Source organism: Oncorhynchus nerka, linkage group LG15, assembly GCF_034236695.1.
Source record: "Oncorhynchus nerka isolate Pitt River linkage group LG15, Oner_Uvic_2.0, whole genome shotgun sequence".
Taxonomy (NCBI): domain Eukaryota; kingdom Metazoa; phylum Chordata; class Actinopteri; order Salmoniformes; family Salmonidae; genus Oncorhynchus; species Oncorhynchus nerka.
The window spans coordinates 93,325,579-93,339,801 of record NC_088410.1 but is presented as its reverse complement, the minus strand read 5'-3'; positions in this window follow the sequence as shown (position 1 = coordinate 93,339,801).

The window sequence follows — 14,223 nt, the reverse complement described above, 5'->3', positions numbered from 1 at the left end:
TAATGTCACCGACACATAGATATTAGCCATGGGATCAGGGTAATGTCACCGACACATAGATATTAGCCATGGGATCAGGGTAATGTCACCGTCACATAGATATTAGCCATGGGATCAGGGTAATGTCACCGACACATAGATATTAGCCATGGGATCAGGGTAATGTCACCGACACATAGATATTAGCCATGGGATCAGGGTAATGTCACCGACACATAGATATTAGCCATGGGATCAGGGTAATGTCACCGTCACATAGATATTAGCCATGGGATCAGGGTAATGTCACCGTCACATAGATATTAGCCATGGGATCAGGGTAATGTCACCGACACATAGATATTAGCCATGGGATCAGGGTAATGTCACCGACACATAGATATTAGCCATGGGATCAGGGTAATGTCACCGACACATAGATATTAGCCATGGGATCAGGGTAATGTCACCGACACATAGATATTAGCCATGGGATCAGGGTAATGTCACCGACACATAGATATTAGCCATGGGATCAGGGTAATGTCACCGACACATAGATATTAGCCATGGGATCAGGGTAATGTCACCGTCACATAGATATTAGCCATGGGATCAGGGTAATGTCACCGACACATAGATATTAGCCATGGGATCAGGGTAATGTCACATAGATATTAGCCATGGGATCAGGGTAATGTCAGCCATAGATATTAGCCATGGGATCAGGGTAATGTCACCGACACATAGATATTAGCCATGGGATCAGGGTAATGTCACCGACACATGATATTAGCCATGGGATCACATAGATATTAGCCATGGGATCAGGGTAATGTCACCGACACATAGATATTAGCCATGGGATCAGGGTAATGTCACCGTCACATAGATATTAGCCATGGGATCAGGGTAATGTCACCGTCACATAGATATTAGCCATGGGATCAGGGTAATGTCACCGTCACATAGATATTAGCCATGGGATCAGGGTAATGTCACCGACACATAGATATTAGCCATGGGATCAGGGTAATGTCACCGTCACATAGATATTAGCCATGGGATCAGGGTAATGTCACCGACACATAGATATTAGCCATGGGATCAGGGTAATGTCACCGACACATAGATATTAGCCATGGGATCAGGGTAATGTCACCGTCACATAGATATTAGCCATGGGATCAGGGTAATGTCACCGTCACATAGATATTAGCCATGGGATCAGGGTAATGTCACCGTCACATAGATATTAGCCATGGGATCAGGGTAATGTCACCGACACATAGATATTAGCCATGGGATCAGGGTAATGTCACCGACACATAGATATTAGCCATGGGATCAGGGTAATGTCACCGACACATAGATATTAGCCATGGGATCAGGGTAATGTCACCGACACATAGATATTAGCCATGGGATCAGGGTAATGTCACCGTCACATAGATATTAGCCATGGGATCAGGGTAATGTCACCGTCACATAGATATTAGCCATGGGATCAGGGTAATGTCACCGACACATAGATATTAGCCATGGGATCAGGGTAATGTCACCGACACATAGATATTAGCCATGGGATCAGGGTAATGTCACCGTCACATAGATATTAGCCATGGGATCAGGGTAATGTCACCGACACATAGATATTAGCCATGGGATCAGGGTAATGTCACCGACACATAGATATTAGCCATGGGATCAGGGTAATGTCACCGTCACATAGATATTAGCCATGGGATCAGGGTAATGTCACCGATATTACATGGGATCACATAGATATTAGCCATGGGATCAGGGTAATGTCACCGTCACATAGATATTAGCCATGGGATCAGGGTAATGTCACCGACACATAGATATTAGCCATGGGATCAGGTAATGTCACCGACACACATAGATATTAGCCATGGGATCAGGGTAATGTCACCGACACATAGATATTAGCCATGGGATCAGGGTAATGTCACCGTCACATAGATATTAGCCATGGGATCAGGGTAATGTCACCGTCACATAGATATTAGCCATGGGATCAGGGTAATGTCACCGACACATAGATATTAGCCATGGGATCAGGGTAATGTCACCGACACATAGATATTAGCCATGGGATCAGGGTAATGTCACCGACACATAGATATTAGCCATGGGATCAGGGTAATGTCACCGTCACATAGATATTAGCCATGGGATCAGGGTAATGTCACCGACACATAGATATTAGCCATGGGATCAGGGTAATGTCACCGTCCACATAGATATTAGCCATGGGATCAGGGTAATGTCACCGACACATAGATATTAGCCATGGGATCAGGGTAATGTCACCGTCACATAGATATTAGCCATGGGATCAGGGTAATGTCACCGTCACATAGATATTAGCCATGGGATCAGGGTAATGTCACCGACACATAGATATTAGCCATGGGATCAGGGTAATGTCACCGACACATAGATATTAGCCATGGGATCAGGGTAATGTCACCGTCACATAGATATTAGCCATGGGATCAGGGTAATGTCACCGTCACATAGATATTAGCCATGGGATCAGGGTAATGTCACCACACATAGATATTAGCCATGGGATCAGGGTAATGTCACCGACACATAGATATTAGCCATGGGATCAGGGTAATGTCACCGACACATAGATATTAGCCATGGGATCAGGGTAATGTCACCGACACATAGATATTAGCCATGGGATCAGGGTAATGTCACCGACACATAGATATTAGCCATGGGATCAGGGTAATGTCACCGACACATAGATATTAGCCATGGGATCATGGGATAATGTCACCGACACATAGATATTAGCCATGGGATCAGGGTAATGTCACCGACACATAGATATTAGCCATGGGATCAGGGTAATGTCATCAGGTAATGTCACCGACACATAGATATTAGCCATGGGATCAGGGTAATGTCACCGACACATAGATATTAGCCATGGGATCAGGGTAATGTCACCGACACATAGATATTAGCCATGGGATCAGGGTAATGTCACCGTCCACATAGATATTAGCCATGGGATCAGGGTAATGTCACCGTCACATAGATATTAGCCATGGGATCAGGGTAATGTCACCGAGACATAGATATTAGCCATGGGATCAGGGTAATGTCACCGTCACATAGATATTAGCCATGGGATCAGGGTAATGTCACCACACACATAGATATTAGCCATGGGATCAGGGTAATGTCACCGACACATAGATATTAGCCATGGGATCAGGGTAATGTCACCGATCACATAGATATTAGCCATGGGATCAGGGTAATGTCACCGACACATAGATATTAGCCATGGGATCAGGGTAATGTCACCGTCACATAGATATTAGCCATGGGATCAGGGTAATGTCACCGATCAGGGTAATGTCACACATAGATATTAGCCATGGGATCAGGGTAATGTCACCGTCACATAGATATTAGCCATGGGATCAGGGTAATGTCACCGACACATAGATATTAGCCATGGGATCAGGGTAATGTCACCGACACATAGATATTAGCCATGGGATCAGGGTAATGTCACCGACACATAGATATTAGCCATGGGATCAGGGTAATGTCACCGACACATAGATATTAGCCATGGGATCAGGGTAATGTCACCGACACATAGATATTAGCCATGGGATCAGGGTAATGTCAATGTCACATAGATATTAGCCATGGGATCAGGGTAATGTCACCGTCACATAGATATTAGCCATGGGATCAGGGTAATGTCACCGACACATAGATATTAGCCATGGGATCAGGGTAATGTCACCGACACATAGATATTAGCCATGGGATCAGGGTAATGTCACCGTCACATAGATATTAGCCATGGGATCAGGGTAATGTCACCGACACATAGATATTAGCCATGGGATCAGGGTAATGTCACCGACACATAGATATTAGCCATGGGATCAGGGTAATGTCACCGTCACATAGATATTAGCCATGGGATCAGGGTAATGTCACCGTCACATAGATATTAGCCATGGGATCAGGGTAATGTCACCGTCACATAGATATTAGCCATGGGATCAGGTAATGTCACCGACACATAGATATTAGCCATGGGATCAGGGTAATGTCACCGACACATAGATATTAGCCATGGGATCAGGGTAATGTCACCGACACATAGATATTAGCCATGGGATCAGGGTAATGTCACCGTCACATAGATATTAGCCATGGGATCAGGGTAATGTCACCGTCACATAGATATTAGCCATGGGATCAGGGTAATGTCACCGACACATAGATATTAGCCATGGGATCAGGGTAATGTCACCGACACATAGATATTAGCCATGGGATCAGGGTAATGTCACCGTCACATAGATATTAGCCATGGGATCAGGGTAATGTCACCGTCACATAGATATTAGCCATGGGATCAGGGTAATGTAGCCGTCACATAGATATTAGCCATGGGATCAGGGGGATCAGATATTAGCCATGGGATCAGGGTAATGTCACCGACACATAGATATTAGCCATGGGATCAGGGTAATGTCACCGACACATAGATATTAGCCATGGGATCAGGGTAATGTCACCGACACATAGATATTAGCCATGGGATCAGGGTAATGTCACCGACACATAGATATTAGCCATGGGATCAGGGTAATGTCACCACACATAGATATTAGCCATGGGATCAGGGTAATGTCACCGACACATAGATATTAGCCATGGGATCAGGGTAATGTCACCGTCACATAGATATTAGCCATGGGATCAGGGGTAATGTCACCGACACATAGATATTAGCCATGGGATCAGGGTAATGTCACCGTCACATAGATATTAGCCATGGGATCAGGGTAATGTCACCGACACATAGATATTAGCCATGGGATCAGGGTAATGTCACCGACACATAGATATTAGCCATGGGATCAGGTAATGTCACCGACACATAGATATTAGCCATGGGATCAGGGTAATGTCACCGTCACATAGATATTAGCCATGGGATCAGGGTAATGTCACCGACACATAGATATTAGCCATGGGATCAGGGTAATGTCACCGACACATAGATATTAGCCATGGGATCAGGGTAATGTCACCGTCACATAGATATTAGCCATGGGATCAGGGTAATGTCACCGTCACATAGATATTAGCCATGGGATCAGGGTAATGTCACCGACACATAGATATTAGCCATGGGATCAGGGTAATGTCACCGTCACATAGATATTAGCCATGGGATCAGGGTAATGTCACCGTCACATAGATATTAGCCATGGGATCAGGGTAATGTCACCGACACATAGATATTAGCCATGGGATCAGGGTAATGTCACCGACACATAGATATTAGCCATGGGATCAGGGTAATGTCACCGACACATAGATATTAGCCATGGGATCAGGGTAATGTCACCGACACATAGATATTAGCCATGGGATCAGGGTAATGTCACCGTCACATAGATATTAGCCATGGGATCAGGGTAATGTCACCGACACATAGATATTAGCCATGGGATCAGGGTAATGTCACCGACACATAGATATTAGCCATGGGATCAGGGTAATGTCACCGTCACATAGATATTAGCCATGGGATCAGGGTCATGGCACCAATGAACTTTATTCCTAGCCAAAGCCAGCACTCTGCACTCCAAAGAAAGGTGTGATTTCAAGGTGGTCAAGTGAAAAGGCACACTAGTTTTTGGAACGCAGAAAAATGGTTTTGGTTCAAATCTTGGATTTTAGGTTTTGACTTAACACATTGCTGCTTTTTTAAGTTTACAGAATGAACATGATATTTCAACATTATATATTTGATTCAGCTATGTTCAATTGTATTCTTCATACTATGAAATAATATAAAATAATGCCACGGAATTCTAAGCAAATCTTGTCTGCTAAATGAACTAGTGCAGCCCACAGCCATATGGCCTAGACAGATCAGGGCCTAACATGAGGACACCTCAGAGTATCCTATTCTGTTCTTGTGAAATTGTCTACATTTTCTTCACATCAAGTTTCTTTAGACCTGTCTAAAAAAAATTATGGATTTATTGTGAAGGTGGAGGCTATATTAAATGGATTTATTAGACTTGTAGATGTACATGTTCCAAAGGTCTGTGTCAGTGGCTTGGATTCATTGGAATCCAGGAGATGTTAAATGTGTTTGTTAATGAATGGTAAATTACTGTGAGAATGGCAGTTATTTTCTTGACAGTCACTGGCTGACAAAATGGCAGTTATTTTCTTGACAGTCACCGGCTGACAAAATTTCATGACCTCCACAGCCCAAGTTCCAATAGTTCGCTACACCGCACCATGGCAAAAAGAAGTAATTAACTACAGAAAACACTACCATTTTGTTCAACTACCACCAAGCTACTGCAAAATGTAGTTAAAATAAACTTAGCAAAAAAAATAAACGTCCTCTCACTGTCAACTGCGTTTATTTTCAGCAAACTTAACATGTGTAAATATTTGTAGGAACATAACAAGATTCAACAACTGAGACATAAACTGAACAAGTTCCACAGACATGTGAAAACAGAAATTGAATAATGTGTCCCTGAACAAAGGGGGGTTCAAAATCAAAAGTAACAGTCAGTGTCTGGTGTGGCCACCAGCTGCATTAAGTACTAGAGTGCATCTCCTCCTCGTGGACTGCACCAGATTTACTAGTTCTTGCTGTGAGATGTTACCCCATTCTTCCACCAAGGCATCTGCAAGTTCCAGGACATTTCTGGGGGAAATGGCTCTAGCCCTCATCCTACGATCCAACAGGTCCCAGACGTGCTCAATGGAATTGAGATCCGGGCTCTTCACTGGCCATGGCAGAACACTGACATTCCTGTCTTGCAGGAAATCATACACAGAACGAGCAGTATGGCTGGTGGAATTGTCATGCTGGAGGGTCATGTCAGGATGAGCCTGCAGGAAGGGTACCACATGAGGGAGGAGGATGTCTTTCCTGCAACGCACAGCGTTGAGATTGCCTGCAATGACAACAAGCTCAGTCCGATGATGCTGTGACACACCGCCCCAGAACATGACGGACCCTCCACCTCCAAATTGATCCCACTCCAGAGTACAGGCCTCGGTGAAACGCTCACTCCTTTGACGATAAACGCAAATCTGACCATCACTCCTGGTGAGACAAAACCTCGACTTGTCAGTGAAGAGCACTTTTTGCCAGTCCTGTCTGGTCCAGCGACGGTGGGTTTGTGCCCATAGGCAACGTTGTTGCTGGTGATGTCTGGTGAGGACCTGCCTTACAACAGGCCTACAAGCCCGCAGTCCAGCCTCTCTCAGCCTATTGCGGACTGTCTGAACACTGATGGAGGGATTGTGCGTTCCTGGTGTAACTCGGGCAGTTGTTGTTGCCATCCTGTACCTGTCCCGCAGGTGTGATGTTCGGATGTACCGATTCTGTGCAGGTGTTGGTACACGTGGTCTGCCACTGCGAGGACGATCAGCTGTTCGTCCTGTCTCCCTGTAGCGCTGTCTTAGGCATCTCACAGTACAGACATTTTATTGCCTTGGCCACATCTGCAGCCCTCATGCCTCCTTGCAGCATGCCTAAGGCACGTTCACACAGATGAGCAGGGACCCTGGGCGTCTTTCTTTTGGTGTTTTTCAGAGTCGGTAGAAAGGCCTCTTTAGTGTCCTAAGTGTTCATAACTGTGACCTGAATTGCCTACAGTCTGTAAGCTGTTAGTGTCTTAACGACCGTTTCACAGGTGCAAGTTCATTAATTGTTTATGGTTCATTGAACAAGCACGGGAAACAGTGTTTAAACCCTTTACAATGAAGATCTGTGAATTGATTTGGATTTTTAAGAATTATCTTTGAAAGACAGGGTCCTGAAAAAGGGACGTTTCTTTTTTTGCTGAGTTTACTAATTAAACTACCTGTAGTTCACTACTGGCAAACACAGCCTAAGAAATGTGTGTATATACGTAGCTTTGTCAATTACATTTTGTATGGCTATAGCGATCTGCATCCTTATTATAAACCTATACAGTGTGTATATTAACCTACAGTATATAGTGTGTATATGAACCTATACAGTCTATATATTAACCTACAGTATATAGTGTGTATATGAACCTATACAGTGTGTATATTAACCTACAGTATATAGTGTGCATATTAACCCACAGGCTTCCTGATTGCATTAATTAACCTAATGCAATCAGGAAGCCTTGGCAGTGGTGTGTTGGGCAAGGGGCATGTTCCAATGAGGACACCAGACAGGGTCTACTAGACTTAAATAGTCCATATCAAATCAAACTTTATTTGTCACATGTGCCGAATCCAACAGGTGTTGGTAGACCTTACCGTGAAATGCTTACAAGCCCTTAAACAACAACGCAGTTCAAGAAAGAGTTAAGATTTTTCTTTTTTACCAAATAAACTAGATTTAAAAATAATTCAAACGTAACACAATCAACTAACAATAACAAAACTATATACAGGGGGTACCGGCACCGAGTCAATGTGCAGGGGGTACCAGCACCGAGTCAATGTGCAGGGGGTACCAGCACCGAGTCAATGTGCAGGGGGTACCGGCACCGAGTCAATGTGCAGGGGGTACCGGCACCGAGTCAATGTGCAGGGGGTACAGGTTAGTTGAGGTAATTTGTTCATGTAGGCAGGTGTAAAGTGACTATACAAAGATAATAAACAGAGCATAGCAGCAGTGTAAAAACAAATGGGGGGGGGGGGGTCATTTGAAGAGCTAGAGCCCGGTGGCCATTTGATTAATTATTAAGCAGTCTTATGGCTTGGGGGTAGGAGCTGTTAAGGAGCCTTTTGGTATTAGACTTGATGCTCTGGTACCACTTGTCGTGGGGTAGCAGAGAGAACAGTCTATTACTTCGGTGACTGGAGTCTTTTGGGCTTTCCTCTGACACCGCCTGGTATATACAGTAGGTCCTGGATGGCAGGAGGTTTGGCCCCAGCGATGTACTGGGCCGTACGCACTACCCTCTGTAGCGCCTTACGGCCAGATGCCGAGCAGTTGCCACACCAGGCGGTGATGCAACCTTCAGGATGCTCTCGATGGTGCAGCTAGATAACTTTTTGAGGATCTGGGGACCCATGCCAAATCTTTTCAGTCTTCTGAAGGGGAAGAGGTATTGTCATGCCCTCTTCACGACTGTCTTGGTTTGTTTGGACCATGATAGTTCATTGGTGATGTGGACACCAAGGAACATAAAACTCTCGACCCGCTCCACTACAGACCCGTCGATGTTAATGGGGGCCTGTTCGGCCTGCCTTTTCCTGTAGTCCACGATCAGCTCCACTAACAGCCCTGTCAATGTTAATGGGGGCCTGTCCGGCCTGCCTTTTCCTGTAGTCCACGATCAGCTCCACTAACAGCCCTGTCGATGTTAATGGGGGCCTGTTCGGCCTGCCTTTTCCTGTAGTCCACGATCAGCTCCACTAACAGCCCTGTCGATGTTAATGGGGGCCTGTTCGGCCTGCCTTTTCCTGTAGTCCACGATCAGCTCCCTTGTCTTGATCACGTTGAGGGAGAGGTTGTTGTCCTGGCACCATACTGCCAGGTCTCTGACGTCCTCCCTATAGGCTTTTTCCAATGTTCCAGCAAGAGCTTGCATCAGCACAGCTCAAGCAATTCATGTCATGCTCTTGTTGTTCTTCCAACCTAATCCCTGACTTACACTCTTACAGCACATCATTTCTTGGGGACACCTAATTCAGCTTGAAGTGAATGGAAAATACCTAGCAACCAATGAAAATTGCTTGGAAAGTATTCAGATCCCTTGACTTTTTCTACATTTTCTTACGTTACAGCCTTATTCTAAAATGGAGAAAACATTTTTAGAAATCTCATCAATATACACTTAATACCCCATAATGACAAAGCGAAAACAGGTTTTTAGAAATGTTTGGCTATGAGACTCAAAATTGAGCTCAGGTGCATCCTGTTTCCACTGATCATCCTTGAGATGTTTCTACAACTTGATTGGAGTCCACCTGTGGTAAATTCAATTGTTTGGACATGATTTGGAAAGGCACACACCTGTCTATATAAGTTCCCACAGTTGACAGTGCATGTCAGAGCACCGAGACACGATTGTGTTGAGTCCCCAAGAGCACAGTGGCCTCCATCATTCTTAAATGGAAGAAGTTTGGAACCACCAAGACTCTTCCTAGAGCTGGCAAAACTGAGTAATCTGGGGACAAGGGCCTTGGTCAGGGAGGTGACCAAGAAGCTGATGGTCACTCTAACAGAGCTCCAAAATTCCTCTATGGAGATGGGAGAACCTTCCAGAAGGACAACCATCTCTGCAGCACTCCACCTATCAGGCCTTTATGGTAGACTTAAAGGCACATGACAGCCCCCTTGAAGTTTGCCAAAAGGCACCTAAAGGACTCTCGGACCATGAGAAACAAGATTCTCTGGTCTGATGAAACCAATATTGAACTCTTGGCCTGAATGCCAGGCATCACGCCTGGAGGAAACCTGGAAGCATTTTTTTCAGCGGCAGGGACTGGGAGACTAGTCAGGGTTGAGGGAAAGATTAACAGAGCAGTACAGAGAGATCCATGATGAAATCCTGCTCCAGAGCAGACTGGGGCGAAGGTTCACCTTCCAACAGGACAACGCAGGAGTAGCTTCGGGAACAAGAGTCTGAATGACCTTAAATGGCCCAGCCAGAGCCTGGACTTGAACCCAATCAAACATCTCTGGAGAGACCTGAAAATAGCTATACAGCGATGCTCCCCATCCAACCTGACAGAGCTTGAGAGAATCTAGAGAGAAGAATAAGTTTCTCCCATTCTTCTCTGCAGATGGGGTTCAAGTCCAGGCTCTGGCTGGGCCATTCCAGGTCATTCAGAGACTCAACCGTCTCGGACGGTTGAGGGGCAGCTCTGGAATTGTGGGGGAATTTTGGATGGTTGGTGGCCTGGTGATCGGGAGCCTGGGCTGATGGCCGATAGGTCGCTGGATCGGGTCCCGAATTTGACTTGGTGGCAGATCTGTCGACGTGCTCTTGGGCAGGGTGCTTGACCCTGGTTTCTACTGTGTGTTTGCTCTGTATGTGAGTGTCTGCTAGATGACTGAATGTAATGTAAATGTTGAGTGGCTTCACAGCAGGTAGATTGTATGTTTACTATTCAATAATAATAATACAAATATGTTCAAAAAATAAAAAGCCAGGTCTTAAAGGGGAAGTCCGGGAATGGTTAAAGGGGAAGTCCGGGAATGGTTGAAGGGGAAGTCCGGGAATGGTTAAAGGGGAAGTCCGGGAATGGTTAAAGGGGAAGTCCGGGAATGGTTGAAGGGGAAGTCCGGGAATGGTTGAAGGGGAAGTCCGGGAATGGTTAAAGGGGAAGTCCGGGAATGGTTAAAGGGGAAGTCCGGGAATGGTTAAAGGGGAAATCCGGGAATGGTTAAAGGGGAAATCCGGGAATGGTTAAAGGAGAAGTCTGGGAATGGTTAAAGGGAAAGTCCGGGAATGGTTAAAGGGGAAGTCCGGGAATGGTTAAAGGGGAAGTCCGGGAATGGTTAAAGGGGAAATCCGGGAATGGTTAAAGGGGAAGTCCGGGAATGGTTAAAGGGGAAGTCCGGGAATGGTTAAAGGGGAAGTCCGGGAATGGTTAAAGGGGAAGTCCGGGAATGGTTAAAGGGAAAGTCCGGGAATGGTTAAAGGGGAAGTCCGGGAATGGTTAAATGGGGAAGTCCGGGAATGGTTAAAGGGGAAGTCCGGGAATGGTTAAAGGGAAAGTCCGGGAATGGTTAAAGGGGAAGTCCGGGAATGGTTAAATGGGGAAGTCCGGGAATGGTTAAATGGGGAAGTCCGGGAATGGTTAAAGTGGATGTCCGGGAATGGTTAAAGTGGATGTCCGGGAATGGTTAATCCATTACGGACTTTTAAATTAATTGTATATTGCCATTGATTATTGAACAATATAACTTATGAGCTTATGAATATAACAAAGCCTCATAAGCTCAGTTCAACTGTCTGACCCCCATCAGAACCCCAAAATATAAGATTTATTTACTTCATTGTTTCTTAACAATGTAATTATAAAAGTGAGACCGTTAAGCTTCACTGCTGCTAAAACAATATTTTAGATCTCATGGATGTTATTCCTTGCATCTAGATCACTGTCTATTCATTTGAGAGGAGTTACATTTCCCTAGCCTCATCCTTAAACTATTTATCAAAACATGTGGCAGGGCAGCCGGTTTGTTGTTTTTAGAAATCCCAGACTGAGGCTTTAAGTTGACAGCAAATGCGTGCAGTATGCCTCAAGGATAAAGCCTTTTATCGCTTGTTTTCTACTAAGCAGACCATCCACATGTGATCTGTGTAAGCCTGTTGCTGGACTATATAAGGACAGAGATGACATAGATGATATATGATATAATGTCATATAAGATATATATGTAAGATATAAGATATATACGTATGGCCAGGTTGCAGTTGCAACTGAGAACTTGTTCTCAACTAGCCTACCTGGTTAATTAAATAAAGGTGAAATAAAAATAAATAAAAACATAATATTCTGTATATGACAGATTTTTGATGATTTCATACAGAGCGTGTTGTATATTCTATGTTACATTGAGTATTGACAATACTGAGTTGACTGATGTATATTCTATGTTACATTGAGTATTGACAATATGCTTTGTACTGAGTTGACTGATGTATATTCTATGTTACATTGAGTATTGACAATATGCTTTGTACTGAGTTGACTGATGTATATTCTATGTTACATTGAGTATTGACAATATGCTTTGTACTGAGTTGACTGATGTATATTCTATGTTACATTGAGCATTGACAATATGCTTTGTACTGAGTTTGATGTATATTCTATGTTACATTGAGCATTGACAATATACTTTGTACTGAGTTGACTGATGTATATTCTATGTTACATTGAGCATTGACAATATGCTTTGTACTGAGTTGCAGTCAATTTAAACCTCTATTGTTTTACTTTATGTTATATCAACTTTCACATTGTTGGCTGTTGTATAGACGATATTTGTTTGTCTATATTTTATTTTGTTTTATTTGTCCTGCTGTTTTTAATGTTTAATAAGAATTGGCAAATAAACTTGGCTAGAATGCAAAATGGTGGTGTGACTAACTTTATATTATCCTAACGTACTATAAACTATTATCTTTGGTGTCAGGGCCAGGGAGGTGTATAACTTTACTTGCATCATTTTATATTATAGTAAGCAAGACCATGATGTCATCTTTTTATGGCTTTCAATCCTTGCCCCTTTTCATCAGCCTTTTCCACATGAACATGTTGCTGATTTGAAATATAATATTGACTATATTGTAATAAGTAGTTAGTTCTTGAATGTATCATGCTGTCGTGTTTATGGTGCGTGATGTATACACTGTACAGTACCAGTCAAGTTTGGACACATCTACTCATTCAAGGGTTTTTCTTCATTCATTTTTTTTTCTTCTACATTGTAGAATAATAGTGAAGACATAAAAACTATGAAATAACACAGACAGTTTTTTGTTTGTTATTCTCATAAAGACCAGTATGTAGCAGATGTGGTTTCTTTTACGCCTGCTATGTCAGATTATGCTTTTACTTCCCTGTAATATTACCCACCCAGATATTCCCGATTCTGGAGGCAAAGGTGTGGTAGTAGGAAGACCCAGCCTTGTTGTGGTTGAATCTTTTCCCCTGGGTACCACAACCTGTGGAAGGTGTTCTTGCATCACTAGAGGTGACCTCTGAACACACAACTGAATTCCAGGTGACTCTGCGAAGAACGGGGAGATGAAACATATCGAGGACATCTTTATACCGACGTTCTACAGGGAAGTAGGACATGGGTGAGTATAAAAAAAGGGTGTAATTGTGACTGTCTGTCGGGGTTCGGGTGTGTTGAAGACCTGTCGTTAATATTCACAATATTAATATATCTGTGATATATAGTAACAAGATAATTATACCTTTCATAGTAGGTTCAAGAGAAACACTTTATATTAGAGCAGGGTTCCCAAACCGGCAGCCTGCATGCCAAATCTGTCCTGCCTGCTATATTATTTGGCCCCCTAAAAAAAGTAGGAATATTTTTCCTGTTGTGAATCTTTATTGCGTTCATAGAGGAAAATGAGGACTTGCAGGTGTTACATCTGCTCCTGCCATGCCCTCTACTGCTCATCCTGTGTCACCTTGACCTTCCGCCACTCCCCCAGT